This window comes from Castanea sativa, chromosome 8 (genome assembly GCF_040712315.1).
Source record: "Castanea sativa cultivar Marrone di Chiusa Pesio chromosome 8, ASM4071231v1".
NCBI lineage: Eukaryota > Viridiplantae > Streptophyta > Magnoliopsida > Fagales > Fagaceae > Castanea > Castanea sativa.
This window is the reverse complement of record NC_134020.1, coordinates 19,027,948-19,044,987: the sequence shown is the minus strand read 5'-3', so window position 1 is coordinate 19,044,987 and position 17,040 is coordinate 19,027,948.

The following is a 17,040-nucleotide window of genomic DNA, read 5'->3' as shown; positions in this document are numbered from 1 at the left end:
AGGCGGTAATGGGGAAAAATAGCAATTAAGGAAAGGCAAGGCAAGACAGGGGCATTGCTAGCATTTCTTGGAGGTTAGTATTCCCAAAAGCTTGCATTAAAAACCTGAAAGCCATAAATTCATATCATTGTCTTATTATCTTGGAAACCAACCCCCAAGATAGTTTTGCTCCAAGACCATTTCGTTTTGAGGTTGCTTGGATTAGGAATCACAGGTGCTACAATGTAATTGACCAAGCTTGGAATGAAGAAGTGAGAGGAACTGAATTCATGAAGCTTTATAAAAAACTGGATGCTACTCAAAATGCTTTAGAGGTGTGGAATAAGAAAGTTTTTGGCCACTGCCAAACTAGAATTGATGAATTAATCCAAAAGGAAAATGGCACTAAAGAGAATTACAGAGGAGAAACTGATTTACAAAATGAGTTAAATGAATGGTTGTTTAAAAGTGAGATCCTATGGAAACAAAAATCTCAAGAAATCTAGCTAAAAGGAGACAAGAACTCCAAAATTTTCCATTTGTCAATCATCATCTGTAGAAGAAGAAATGCTATTGATGTTGTAAAATCTGAATCGGGGAGATGGATTACTGACAATAAAGAGATCAGGGAGTTCTTGGAGAGCTTCAAAAATCATTTCACTGAGAAGACAATGGACTTTCCCCCAGAGCTTGAAGATCTAATTACCCCCTACATTTCAGTGGAAGAAAATGAGGAAATTAGTAAAATCCCTACCCCATCAAATATTAGGAACACTTTGTTCCAAATGCAAGACTTAGAAGCGCCAGGCCTAGATGGTTTCCCAGCCATCTTTTACAAAGAATACTAGTCAATTGTAGGAGAGGTTGTCACGTGAGCTATGATATCTTTTTCTCTTTTTTAATTAGGTAGAATGACTTGTGAGGTAAATTCTTCTCTCATTGTACTCATCACAAAAACTCAAAATCCTTCTTCCTTCAATAATTTTAGACCTATCAATTTACGCAATACTATATATAAAATAATTGCAAAAATTCGTGTCTAGATTAAGGCTCTTACTTCATAAAATGATATCTCCATGTCAATCTACATTCATACCTAGAAGATGGATAACTGGAAATCAAATTGTTGTGCATGAATTGCTTCACAGTTTTAGAGCAAGAAAAGTAAAATCTGGCATGATGGCCATCAAGCTAGACCTTCAAAAAGCCTATGACAAGGTTGATTGGAGTTTTTTTTTTTTTTTTAAATGTTTTGATTAAATTTGGCCTTATTGAGATTTTCATTAGGTGGATTATAGAATGTGTCTTCTCTGCACCCTTTGAAATTTTAATCAATAAGGGTAAGTCTGGACAATTTAGGCCTAGGAAGGGGTTTAAGGCAAGGAGACCCATTTATCTCCTTATCTTTTCATCTTAGGGCAAGTAGTATTGTTTACAATGTTGGAGGAGTATGGGAAGAAGAACATTAGTGAGGTGTAGGCCAATATTATGGGTCCTGTCATTACTCATGTTATTTATGTAGATATTATTTTATTCTCAACAGCTTGTAGGAAGGATGCTCTAGCAATCTGTGAATGCTTGGATGAGTACTGTACACGGTCAGACCAACTTATAAACAGGGAGATCTGACATATTTTTCTCTAAAGCCACCCAAAACACAAAGTAGCAAGATCATCAAACAATCTTTGCAAATGAAATCTCTCAAAAAAGGCTCGGTTTATCTTGGAGCTCCTTTATTCATGTCTAAAACACCTACAAAAGACTTCAAGTATCTACAAGATAGGTTTGAGACTAGATTAAGAGGTTGGAGAAGTAAAAGCTTATCTTAGGCCGATAGGTACACCTTGATACTCCTAACGTACTCCATGACTACTTTTGATATTCCTATAAAAAGTTGTGATAGCCTGGATGCTCTGACTAACTAGTAGATTTTGGTGGAAATTGAAAAATACTAATGGAAGATACGTAGCATGGAGAGCTTAGGACAAATTGTGCCAACCAAAAAGTAAGGGTGGTTTGGGATTCAAGAAGACCAAGGCAGTGAACAAAGCTCTAGTTTCCAAATTGGCTTGGATGGTGGTCTCCTAAAGGGACCACTTTTCCATGAATGTTCTAAGATGTAAATATAAGGTGAGAAGTGATTGGTTGAGAAAAGACCCTCCTAAAAAAGCTCCATCAATTCGGAAAGCCATAGAAAAATCAAAAGCTCTCATTTCAAAAGGTGCTTGCTATCTAGTTGGTAATGGGGACTCCGTAAATGTTTGAGTGGACCCTTGGGTTCCTTGGTTACCTGAGTTCAAACCAAAACCTAAGAGTACAAACATGATCCAGAATCCACTTATGGTTTCAAGCCTCATAAACCATGATTTACATTACCATGCTTCGAGAGTTGTTTGAGCCTTAGTCTATTCAAACCATTCTGAGAATTCCAATACCTTTTAAGTCCAAAGCCTGATGAATTAATCTGGGTTTTAAAGACTCTAAAGATGTATTTTTAGTAAAATTTTCATATAGAGTAGACCAAAAGGAAAATCCCACCTCAATTCCACTTACTATTCATTGGTAGAAGATATGGAGGCTAAAGGCACCTGAGAGTCTAAAGATGCTACTTTGGAGCATGGGGTCAAATTCTCTACCAACCAAAGAAAACTTGATGCTAAGATTAGGATCCAATGATACTCTCTGCCCTTTATGTGAAAGTGAGGTGGAGTCTTGTTCTCTTCTTTAAATGTCCTGTTGCCAAGGCAATTTGGCTTGCTGGAAGGTGGGATTTAAGATTAGATACTGCTCCTATAAACTCATTTGAGGACATCATCAAAGTGGTGACAGAACCATCAAAGCACTGTTATATGGGCAACAATTCAACAAAGAAGAAACACTTAGGCTTTATTTGTATATAACTTTCACCTTGGATGCTATTTGGAACTTAAGAAATCAAATTCTTCACAATGGTGGCCAAACTAACATTGTTGTTACTGCCAGTAACATTGACAAAAGGTACCAAGAATTTGTATCTGCAATGATTAATGGAAAGTCTTCCATAGTAGCTAGTGAATTGAAGTAGTGGGCTCCCCCTGCTTTAGGTTGGATTAAATTGAATGTAGATGCTGCAATCTCCCACGAGTGTTCTACTTTAACTGTAATACTAGAGATAAGAATGGAGAAGTGATCCAGATATGAGCTAAGCCGCAAGATTTGTGATCTCCCTGACAAGCTGAAGCTGCAGCTATTCTATGGGCTCTTCAAATTGCTCTTGAGAAAAATTGGGTGCGAATTATTGTGGAGAGAGATGCAAAAATCTACTTTGACTTGCTAGCTTCTATGAGCTCTAATGGAAACCAAGTAGATTGGTCCATATTCTCCTTGATCAAAGACAATTTAGAAATTAGTAAGAATTTTTTTGAGTTGCAATTTTTATTGGATTAGTAGTGTTTGTAACGTTGTAGTCCAAAATACTGTTAAGCTAGCTGGTAGTCTTAGAAAGCCTTTTTCTTGTAATAAGTTCAATCTCTCTCCTTTTATTGCTGATATTGGTAGGGATTATTGTACTCCTTTTGTTTCTTAATTTTCTTTCTTTATAAAAGTTCTGGTTATCCAAAAAAAAACACACACACACACACACACACACAAAAGAATCCTACCTTTTTTTTTTTCTTATTTCTTCTATGGTTAAGTTTGATTAACAAAAAGGTAATGCATAAAAGAATGATAATTTTTTATGTTCATTTTTTTCCTAACATACTTTAATTATTAATTTATGTATGATAAACAAATGATAACATACTTTCTCAAAAAAAAAAAATGTTCATAAAAGAATGATAACATACTTTTATTAGGGACGCTTAGCGACAAGGGCCAAAAATGCGAAAACGGCCTAAATCTCCCTTTGGGCTCTTTAAAAGTGTTCATTGTGGAGAATCAAGCCCAAAATTTCAAATTTATAATGAACAAAAGGTTAATGGTGCTTTGACAAGAGAGAATCAAAATGCTAATAACAAAAGTGTAGGAAAAAGCATAAAAACATAGTAAGCCTGAAATTTCGACCCACAGTCACAGTGAAGAGGAAATTGAGAGAGGTTGTGAGGAAGAGATGGAAGGTTCCCCTGTACCCATATTTCCACTCCTAAGGTTCAGAATTGTGAGAATGTTTCCTGGCTTAGTGGGTTTTTGCTCTCAAGTTTCAGTTCTATCGGGAAAACGTGGTTCAACAAGTCTGAAACTTCGACCCACAGTCACCGAGAAGAGGAAATTAAGAGAGATTGTGGGGAAGAGAGGGAAGGTTCCCTTGCACCCATATTTCAACCCCCAAGCTTCGGAATTGTGAGATTATTGATTGGCTGAATGGGTTTTTGCTCTGAAGTTTCAGGTATGTGGGTAGAACTTGGTTGGTTCTTTTTTAAGTTGAAGAGAGTTTTATATAGAGTTTGGGATGTTGCTAATGACTGGTCTTTGAGTAGTGGAAGAGGTTTTTATCCCTCATGATACTAATTTGATGTTTTGGCTTGAGTCACTTTTGTTTAGGGAAGAGTTTAGTATACTTTTAGCATGATTTTGGAAAATAAAGTGGTTGACTTCATTAGCTATTATTTCCTTGTCATTGTAGGCTTTTGATAGCTGCCTTTGGTGGCTACAATAAGCTAACTAATTAGTTTAGGATCAGCTATGTTTTGGTGTGAAAAATGGAGCTGGGCTGAAAATTAAGGGCACATCCACCTAGAGCATAAAAGCTCTTTTGAGGTGGAAATTTTGAATACAAGACTTTCTCCATGAGCCTGAGGTGCTACCAGTGTCCCTTGTCCACTTGGTAGCACGCATGGGCTGAGCTCATGCAAAATGTCCAAAAGGAACCGACCCATACTCTCCAAACCACACTTCTTCAATTTCCCGCATAAGTCGCATGAGCTTGGGTCATGCTTAAAAGAATAATATATAATATAATACATAAATTGAGCCCACAAAGAAGTCGAGCTTGGTTGAATCAGACTTGTACAAAATGTGTCGTAAAAATAAATATCAACAATTTTCGAAAAAAGAATTATTAATTTATGTTCCCAATAGACAAATTGTACCATATGGATGCTAGTAATGATAAATCATCCCAAAAAGAGAGCAATAATAATAATAACTTTGCTTATGAATTATGAGCAACAAAAAAAAAAGACAAAAAAAAAAAAGTAATAATTGAAATAGATTGGAGCAAGCTTCACAACCATCCACTTGGTGTCTGAATTTTAAAGCAATTAATTATACATTTATCATATGTTTTCAGCACTTTGCTCATTATAGTAGTACACTCTCGTGATGGTATTGTAGGCCCCATACGCATAAATGATGAAATACGTCATATTTGTACTAAACATATCCTAAGACTTTAGAGTAATATTAGCACCATTAAAAATAACATAATTTTGTGTCATTATTTGTCATATCATTAACTATGATTAATAAATATATGTCTTCACATAATCACTCACGTACTTTTACTAATTATAATTGACTATGACAAATTATGACAAAAAATTGTGCCAATTTCAATGATATAAGCATTACTCAAGACTAAGAGGTGTGGCCACAAATACAATCACATCATTTATCAGCCGCCCATTATTTCATATGGCTTCATAAGTCACAATCACGATCACATCTCTCTCATTCCATGATTAGACACGTTGTGGCCGTCCACCATTCTCCCTTACAAACCCATCACAGGCTGACAACGACACCCAGCTGGCTTCACATATCTCCCAGCTAAAACATCGAGTGCTCTTGATTTCATGAAGTGAAAATCTTTTGAGTATCAGAAATACTGTTTATGTATACATGGTTCTATCTTCTATGGCTTTACCAGAAGAGTTTATCTACATATATCGGTATATGTGCGTTTGCAAGAGACAAAAAAAAAAAATTGTATTTCTAGATATTACGTGTGCTTTTAGGAACCTTGTAGTTTTATTTATAAAAAAAAAGGGGTTAACTTTGTTAAAATTTTTATTAGAAAAAAGTTGAGTAAAAATCCATAAAACAAAAAACATTTTAGCTTTTTGCCAGAAACACAACCGTAGGACCGTAACACAGGCGACAAGACCAAATTGTAGATAACTCCAAGAGAAGAAAAAAAAAAATTGTGGATTTGCATAAATTAAGACCAATAGAACTAGAGAGTTCCTGATGTGATGATTTCTAATTATTTTGAAGAAAATTATTTTGTTGAGTTCAATTTATTTGAATTTTGAACTTGTACTATTCTCAATAGTGGTACGTACTAAATTTATACTAAGAGCTTTTGTTTTAATAGGTACAAAATTCTTTATCCATTTTAACATAAAACTTTTTTTTTTTTTAATTTATTCCATTGTTTCTTAAAAGTTATTGTCATTTTTTGAATGGAGTTTGTTCATTGCTTTTGTATTAGAAACCTTTTCCTTTTCTCACATTATTTGTAGGGGTGGCAATTTGTATTTGCGTGTCAAGTTTGTGTCGTGTCAACTGATGAGTATCCGACTATATAGATGAACACTAACCCAATATGTTTATTAAATGTGTCAAGATTTCTCAACCTAATATGACTCATTTATTAAACGGGTTAGTTGTGTCGACCTGTTTATTAAATTTTATCAAAATAAAAAAAATTATGAAAAAACAAATAAATAAATATTTTTAATATAAAATTCAGAACTAACAAGTAACTGCGTCATCAATAATCATTCAAAACTAAAACATATCTCAATATTACAAATAATTAATCACATTATGTCAAAGAAAGTAAACCACAACAACTAAAAAGTTTATATACCTAAGGTATAAAGGACATATTAGTAAAACGTCATTTAATTAAACGGGTCAGACAGGTTAAACAGGTTCTATAGGTTGAACACTAACCCAACCTATTTATTAAATGGATTTGTCATGTCAACCTAAATTAATATGACACAAACCCATCAAACCTTAACCCATAACCTGTTAATTTTATGTCGTGTTGTATCGGATTCGTGGGTCATTTCCAATTTTGCCACTCCTATTGTTTGTTTATCCAAAAAAAAAAAACTATTTTTTCTATTTTATATAATTTCTTTTCAAAAACACTTATATCAAATTATTTATTTTGCACTATATTTTATTAAAATATTATTTTTTTTGTAAAATTTTTATTAATCTCCCAAATTATTTCTCTTACTAAAAAGAATATTAAAAAGCAAAATTGCATATGAACAATTATCGTGTATATTTGCTCGGATATTGTAGCTAGAATCCTTTTTGGGTTGGTTGCACAAATTGTGGAGCTTATGCTATTTAGATGGACTGTACGTGAAAGATCTAAGTTTCAAAATCAGTAATGCTCATCTAAAATAGGTTTCAACTTTTACATTTATCATTTATGGAATGAAGCCCTGGGCTTGGTCTGGTCTAGAGAACAAACAGATATAGCAAACTGTAGAATAAAAAGTATACTAACAAGTATCAACATGCAGAAGAAGCCAATCAATACAAATAACAGGCCCTGTGAATAAGAAGAATCCTTAACTTAAAACAGAGAACCAAACACAGAAATAATTTCATCGACCAGATGGACCAGCTTGGCCAACGCATCTCGAGGAGGAAGGTTACGCATCGATATCGCTGACTTGATTTGGTTGGACATATATCCTGTGTTTTTTGTGTTTTTCTCCGAAGTTCTTTAACTTTATTTCTACCTCACAAACTGCTTCACAAGCTTTTTGATTCCTCGGGGAGATTTAGAGGGGTATCTTTTTCTGGCATCCCTCATACTGTGCGAGTGATCATTCTATTAGCATGTGAACCTTAAATGCATGATTATGTCATATGTATAGTCACAGTAATAGCGCACTAATAATGCTAAGCTTGTACCACACACTTTGCAACAATTACTCAATGCGAAAGATTGTGACTAAATATTAATTACTAATTATAATAAAACTTGTGATATTAGCATTATTAACTATTTTAACGCTTGCATTTGTCTATTTTATAAAATTTGACGTTTCTAATTAAATAGAATCATATAGCTTATAAGAACATTTGCACCAAACAATGCATAACAGAAAATGTATCAATTTTACACATTCAACCTCCAAAATCACTCCATCAATCAAGTAAAAAATGTGTAAATTTACATTGACACTATTTACTTTGCATATAATTTTTTATTCTTTCTTTATGTATTCGAGATTAAAGGAAAAAAATAGATAGTGGTTATTGTGTATGAAGAAAGATAAATAATTAAAAAAATTATGAAAAATTAATATTTTAATGTAATATAGTGTAAAATTAGTAATATGATAGGTGGTGTTTTGAAAAAAAAGTATGTAAAAAAAAAAAAGTAAATTTTTATATTAAAATAAACGAAATATTTTATACAAGCTAACTTGAATGTTCTAATGATTAAGATGACAAAACTTCAATCATCCATGTATAAGAATAAGATCCAAAGTAGAACTCATAAAGACCCCTTTATAACATATTAAAATAATCTTTTTTCTTTTACAAGAAAATGTAAGAAGAAAAAGAAAAAGGATGAGTGAAGTCCATAAATAAATTTTCAACAACCAATCCCAAAAAAAAAAATCTATTTAAAATTTCATATCACAGGGAAAAATGCCGAGTACGTGTTGGCGAGAGTACTAATAACAGAGCATCTTCAGTTTGTGGGTGGTATTCTATGCGTAAACACAATGGTTAGAAAATCTTCGAATACTATTTTCTCTCTTTTGTCTTATTGATGTTTCGAGTAATATATGGGTGATGCCGATAACAGTGTATAAAAGGAAATGATTTATAAATATACATGTTTGTAGCCCTCATAGAGGGGGAAAAAAAGCTGTCAAGATCGAGGTTATTCTTTTTCTTCAGGTGGGGAAAAGTTTATAACCTAGGGGGGAAAAAGAAAGCTTATTATAAACACCATCAAGAGGAACTTTCGAATGTGAGAATGTGCACCAATATTATAGTATGATGATGAATCCCACATTTTCATTTCAATGTTGTTGGGGAGAAAAACAAAAAACAAGGTTATTCTTGGTTAGGGTATGGAATGTATAGTTCCATCATTTCTTTTGTGGAACATTTTGGAAGGAAAGGAATAAGAGAATGCTTAACGGGTAAGAACTTCCTAAAATCAATGCATGTCATTCTTTTTCCTTGGATGTTTATAGATAAGTATAAACCCTCTGATGTACGTGACTCTTCTTAATTCAATAAATTGTTTAATTTTTCATAGAAGCAGTTGAATATATATAAGGAAACCTTTGCTTATGTGATATACATTGGGTGGAGTCAGGACATTTTGTCCACTAGTCATAGCTGACCATTTTAGTATGTTTAAAATATGAACATTTTAGTATGTGTAAAATTGGGTGTGTCAGTAGTATTAGGCTAAAAATCCAAAGCCTTTGTCAGTGGCGGCACCACCTTATGGCTATGGTGGTCCTAGGACCACCCAGTGGCGGCTCCAGGATTATTTATCAGGGTGTTCCTCGGTGGACTTGCTTTGTTACAATTTTTTTTTCTTCAAATTCTCTGTTACAATTTTTCCTTTTTTAGATTTAAGTTCGAATTTTTTTTAGCTTTTTCTTTTTGCTTGAAAGCAATGTTATGAATACCGTTTTGGACCATGTTTCGGTTTGTTTAGTGAAATGGAATATTTTGGTACAGATCTATTTCGACGTACCGTTTCAAGGTGTTTCGGAGTTTCTAAAAAAAATTAAAAATAATATATATTTATATTTTCTTATACAACACAAAATTATTGATCTAAATAAGTAAACCTCAAATAAAACAAATCATTTAGTTTTTCTTTTTTGACACTCAAATAATTTAGTTATTACATAACAATTACTGTTTTAGAATATTAAAACATAAATATGTAATTAAATAATGAAAAACAACAACAAAAAATAGTACAATAAGAGTGTATATATGTATATCATATTAAAACTCAATAAATAAGTTTGAAATCAAAATATTTTGTTAGCTTTTTGAGTTTTGTCACGTGGATAGGGTTAGCAAGCTAAAAGTCTAAAAAACAAACTAAAGAAAAAACTTGACAAAACAAAAACTAGAGTAAAAAAAGAAAGAAGAGGTAGACTAGCAGAACGTCTGAGACGAAGCAAAGAAGACGAAAAGGAAGAAGAAGAAAGGGCGACTTTTGCAATAGCTGGATTTGTTTTTTAGGCATTCGACGCAAGTAATGACATGTTGTGCTGACGAGTTTGTCAGTTTACAAGTTTTTCTTTTTTTCTTCTAAAAACTGGTACCAGCTAAAATGTAACAAATAATTTACCAAAATTTAATTTTATTGGCATAAAATTTTTTTGAGAGTGTTCTTAATTTTTTTTTAGGGTGTTCCTAATTTTTTTTAAAGGTAAATAAATCATTCTTTTTATTATTATTATATATATATATATATATATATATATATATAAAAACAAAAAAAAAAAGAATTCAGGTCAGGGTGGTCCTGGGACAACCCTGACCTATATGTGGCGCCGCCACTAGGACCACCCTGACCTGGAAAAGAAAATTTATATATAATAATTTAAAATTTTATATTTATTTACCTTTATAAAAAATTTTGGGACCACCTTGAATTTTTTTTATGCCAATAAAATTAAATTTTGGTCCATAATTTGAGCAACTTAACAATATATTGGGGTTTTTCAAACAAAAAGGAAAAACTAAAAAAAAAAAAATTTTGAACTGAAATCTAAAAAAAGAAAAAATTATAATAAAACTACTAAAGGCTGGGTAGTGGCTTAATTTCTTGACTAAGCACACTATCCAATACAACACAATTTCAAACATTTTATTATTTATTATTATTATTTATCCTCACTAGACATATATTACTTCTCATTTTTAATTTTTTTTTCTTGTTTATTCTTAACCACATACATCTTCTGTCTCCTCAATTTCTACACTTTTCTATTTGGATACCGCTTAATTTACTGAAACTGAAAACTTGTTACTTAGATAAAGGTAAAAGTTAGTTGAAATAGTACAGTAAGTTTCATGAATAGTATCAAAAAGTGCAGTGGAGCCCATAAATAGTAGCAAAAATAAGCTGAATAGTAAAATAATTGTAATTTTTCATTTCAATCCAAACTTCGTGTGTGTTTGGATAAATTATTTTTAGTTAGCTTATTTTACTATTCAGCTTATTTTTGCTACTATTCATAGGCCTTATTGCACTTTTTAATACTATTCATGGATCCCACTGTACTATTTCAATTAACTTTTACTTTTATCTACAGTATTTTCAGATAAAAATTTTCAGTTTTAACAAAATAAGCGGTTCCCAGACACTTTTACATCTACGTTTTAAATTTTATTAGATCTTCATCTACACTTTTGCATCTACATTTTGCCTTCCTCCTCATTCATAACTTCTGCGTCTTCTACCAGTACCAGTGCGGCAGTGTCTCTTCTCAAGTTTTGAGTTTCAAATTTCTCAATACGATTTTTTTTAGCTGTACAGGTACTTTTGTTCATTTCTTTTCATTTCATTTTTTTCCCTTTGAGGTTTTTCAGTATACAGAATGCAAATTTGTTTTGGTTTTAAGAACATTTTTTTTTTTTTTGGAAAAACTTCATGCCGGCCAAATCTTGAATTTTGGTCGGTTTTTACCAAAATGTCCCAAAAACACCCAAAATAGATCGGAATGACCCGAAATTTTTTCAAAGTGGAATAGGGTGGGTTACTATTCCGGTTAGTTTACTGGCACGGTATTTTCCGGCCGGAATGGAACAGAATTAATAACATTGAATCAAGTCTAATTACCTAAAGGCTAAAAGGAAATAAGACTGTATAATTTATGCTTCTTAAAGAACACCCTGGACAAAATTCCTAGAGCCTCCACTTGCCCTTGTACCAATCTATCAAGAGAGAGAGAGAGAGAATCCCTTTTAACACATTTAATACTAGTGGAATCCATTATTAAATATAAAAAGATAAGCTATTTTTTTAAGAATGTTAAATAATTAGTGAGCTCTACATTTAGAGTTCAACAACATTGTCAGATCTCTTTTTTATATATAAGGAGTATTAGGTTAAGATAGATTGACTTTGGTTAATTAATTTAATTACCCAAGTTGATTAATTAGATCAAATTACATGCAAAATGTGGAAGCACCAAAAAAATCACCAAATAACTAAAATGCAGCTGAAAATAAATTAACACGGTGATTTGTTGACAAATGGAAAAAATTTCTTGCAAGGCAATAACTTCACCGGATGAATTTAAGGTCACTACTCCCAAGAATCTACTAATAAAAAACCAAGCGGTTACAAGTATAAGGAATCTTACCACTACCTTGGCCTATTCCAAAATACCAACCTACAGTTAAACCTTTACTCCAATACCCAATTGGACTTGATCTAGTAGTAGCCTTCTTTCATTTGTAGCACAAATCTTCAATTTGTGACTAACTCATTTGCACGAATCTTAATACGTGACTAACTTCAACAACTTGATTGATTGTTGTTGACTACAAAGTTCTTTACTTCATAAATGATGAAGATCAAGAAGCACTAGGTTACAAAACCCTAAGGCATACACACGCAGTAGCTTCACATAAAGTATCTAAGTTATGGGTCTCTGTATCCATGTATGGCGGCTTTTATAAAATGCCTTATATATGACTAAGATTGTGAGAAAAGAAACCCTAATCAAATAAGACAACATTGGCCAAATTTTAGATATGGAGTTTCTGAAATCATAATTCTCGATAGATCAAGCTTGTGTTGAGCTTTTTCATTTAACCTCAATAGCAGTATCTGTCGAGTTTCTGTCGAGATTTAATGAATCATCTTTTCTTCACTTGTTTCTTTAATCAATCTTCATGAATTTAAAGATACCATTTGATATATTTGAGCAACATACTTCTTGATATACTAAACCCACTTTAGCTCTATTCAATTACAAGTAAAGTGTGTTTTATCAAATGATTAGCCAATTACATAGAAATTATGACCCTAACAATCTCCCCCTTTAGCAATCTGTGACAGAACCACAAGCATAATTATGAGAGAAGTATAAGACAACAATCTCCATAACTATTACACAAAAAGTATATAAGTCTAACTACTACTATGAACTCTTGAAAACCTTTGCAAGAAGAGAGATCATGACATGAAAGACTTGCAACCTATCTTACCTGAAACACTTAAACAAGAACTATCAAGGCATCAAGTGTGAAATGTAGACAAATTATATATATATATAAAAACATGTGCATAAAGAGAGAAAATAAACAACATATGTGAGATAAAGGTAAAACACATACATCATCATCATATATAGGGAAAGAAGAAGTATAATGAATGTAAAAGGTCACAAGACCAAGGTACATGTAATGAGAACTATACAACAAAAACCTCACTACATCTCTCAAAAACACTCTCCACCTATCACTAGATTAGCTCTCCCTCTTACAACATGACCACTCTCATATAACCAAAACTAATCCCCCTTTTTGTCACAAGTGACAAAGGGTGAGTCACTTAGAATTAGTCATCACATCATCACGAGTAAAGTTGGAAGCATCATCACTCTCATCATCTCCACCATTAGAAGACTCAGAAGGATCGTGTGAGGGAGAAGGAGCAAAACCACCAAGGTGTGACTGACGGTGAGCGATGCGTCCAATCCTGGTGTTCATCTGATACATCTCATCAGAAAGATGGTCAAGATGACTACCAAAATTAGCACGTAAGAGTTGGAGATGATAGAGGATGGCAGTAAGAGATGCCTCTACTTTAGAAGAAAAAGATGGAGTAGATGAAGAAGTGGGTCGAGAAGCTTAAGCAGAATCCTCTGCAGGACGAATGCCAGCCTTCTCTTGCTAAGCGAGAGTGAACTCCACATGAGGCTGCTTGGCCTTAGAGGCTAGTGGTGCATCACTCCTCCATATAGACTCCTGACTAATAGCACCCACACAGGGAAAGAGAGGAAAAAGGAGGAATAGAAACATGCATGTGTGTGAGAATGCGTGTGATAGCTAAAGAAAAAAAATTAGCTTATCATGTGTAGCTGTGTCTTGATAAATATCTATCATAGATACTATCATATGTGAAAGAAAGTATAGAGAGAAACCTTCAAGGAGAGAGGAAAGAAAGCGAGCACGAGGCTCAGTGATGGTGTTATAGTGAGACCGTGGAGTGAGAACAAAGGTCATCACTATATTAAGGATCCTTGGACCCTTAGCGAAGTCATGTGTGGAGAAATTTAGAAGATCACCCCACACCATGGCCAACTCACAAAATTGTGTGGCCAACTCATCTCTAGAGATGGAATAGATTTGGGGATGACTAGGATAGTTCGGATGAACTACCCTAGGGACATTTAGTACCTCAAAAATGAGCCCCGGGGTAACTATGATACGTGTTCCTCGAAATACTGTAGTGAACCAGAGAATAGAGGTATCGATAGCGTGTATGTTGGAGTAGAATTCCTGTATAAACACACTGGGACACCTCAAGGGTTTCTCGCATAGAGGTTCCCAACCCCTAGAGCTAAACGCACTAGCGAGAGGCATGTCTGGAAAATCAGACAGAATGACTCGGCATTTCAAATGAACCGCACAATCACAAAAATTCTCCTCAAAATCCTGTTAAGATTTCAAATCATGGAACCTATTTCTAATGGGAATAGAAGGAAGAGAAGAGGATGAAGAACCACAACAAGATATCAAGTTCTTCGAAGGAGCAGATTTCTTAGGTGCCATGAATAGAAACTAAGGAAGGAGAGAAAAGAAGGGACACAACATAAATAAAGATCAGGAAAGATAAAGAAGAAATGAGCAATGCATAGGAATGCATGAGCATATTATATGCGAAAAGAAATTGCATCATGGGCAAAACCTAATCCAAACTATAGCCCTGACAAGATATAATCAATCACACAATCCTCGAATGCATGAACATGTGAAGAAAATGCTAGAAATTGCAATGCATGATCATATGATTACATAGCAACAAAACCCAACCCAAGAATTTCAACAAAAACACAACCCCCCCCCCCCCCCAAAACAATCTCCCAAAACCTAAAACCTTGGCCACAAAATTAATGAAATGCATGAAAAATGAGGAAAAGAAGAGATTGAGACAACTTACAGAAGGATTTGAACTTGGAAGAGGTCGAAATCTTGAGGAGAAGAACGTTTTTGGTGAAAAGAAAGTGTTTGGATTGAGAGAAAGAGAGAAATATTTAAGAATGAAATGAAATGGGTCGAACCTTGAGTATATATATAAATAGACTCCTCGAACGATCAAGAGGTATCGAGGAGGTGTTGATAGCCAAAAACTTTGATCGATCGAGGAGGTGTCGAGCTTCTATCAAGTAGACAAAGAGTTCAGAAAATTAGCTCGATGGATCGGGATATCTATTGAGAGGTATTGAGAGAAACTTAAAAAACCTCGATAGAAGAGGCTTGTGTTAAGAGGGATTGAGCTGCTATCGAGCTAGTATCAAGCAATCGGAAGCAAGGTTTTTCAATGAGGAAAAACACATGAGATGAAAGCAAACAAGATAGACATCAAACCAAACCTCAAAGAAGCATGCTAAGCACTCAAACAAATCACAGACTATAGATGCAAAGCATTCCTAGATCAGCACACACACTAAACCAGACTAACTAATTTTATTTTATTTAAAAAAAAAGTCAAGACAGTTTAGTAAACTTATACTACCACATTTATTCCTTGTGATGACCAAATCACATTGTACCTGTATAATAATATCAAGAGTAACAAAAAGTATGCATGTTGTGTGAGAATCTTTTGCAAGAAAGGATAAGTGTCTCATCATATGAAGATAATAATATAAGAGAATCAAATACATCCACACACAATCATAACTATTTGATGGGACCATCACCTTTAAGGTACATCATATAACTCCTACATCTTCTAGAAACACGTTTGCAATCATATTTAAAAACATTTTGATTCTTTTTTCTTTTCATATTCTTTGCATATTTTTCTTATAAACATATAACGGCATATCATGCCCGGGCATATAAGAGAGAGAAATAAATTACCCAATTATGTAAGCCAAACATCTTGTTTTTGCTGTGTAAGTGCTACACCTTACCGAGCACAACTTTTATGAATTGCGCATAGATATTTTATGATTGATGTGATTTAGTGGTGAGATGTTTATTTATGTCTTTCTCTTTGGATTTTTTTAGTCTTTCCCATCAAAAAGAGTGATAAGGATATGAATAATAAAAGATTAACCAAATCATATAAATCACATAATGAGCCACAAAGCTCTCATTGCTTAGTAGTGCAAGAAGATGCTCATCTAAGATACAAGAGATACAAAGTTGAGAAACTTTGTTTCAAAGGCCATCCAAGGTACACAAGTACCAGTATACACATACACATACTATTTTTGTATTTTTCCAGATTTTTCCCCTTTTTTTTATTGAAAGAAATAAACAAAACACACAAATAGACATATTAAAAAAGCAATAAAACTAGATTGACTCAAAACAAACAAACAAGAGATGCAAGGTCAGGGATGGAATCACTTGAAGGAGTCTTTTTCCTTTTAAACAAGAGACTTGGAGGGAGATGAAGCTTTCCTTTTTTGAGACCTCTCTATAGGAGAATACGAAGGAGGATTAAACCCATTGAAGTTTCTCAAGAACATCACAGCCTTTAAAAGCTCCCCAAGAGGAGCCAAAGAGTTTTGAAGTTGATTGTGGCCTCTAAGATAACTCACTATTGCTTTGTTAAGTGGCAAGCCACTTATAGCAATTTGGATAAGTGTGTCAAGATCCTCCATAGTGATGGCAAGCCACTTATAACACACTATTGCTTTGTTGAATGGCAAGCCACTTAGCAATTTGGATGAGTGAGGGATGCTCCATAGTGAAGACAGAAGTGAATTTTCTTTGGTTGAGACTTCTTATTAGTGGAGTGATGATTGTTCTGCTTAGTTTCTTTAACAACCTTAGGGGGTGCTCCCAAAATGGATTTACCTATATCATGCTTAACCTCACTCACATTTTCAATTTTGAGCTTAGTTATCTTAGATTTAG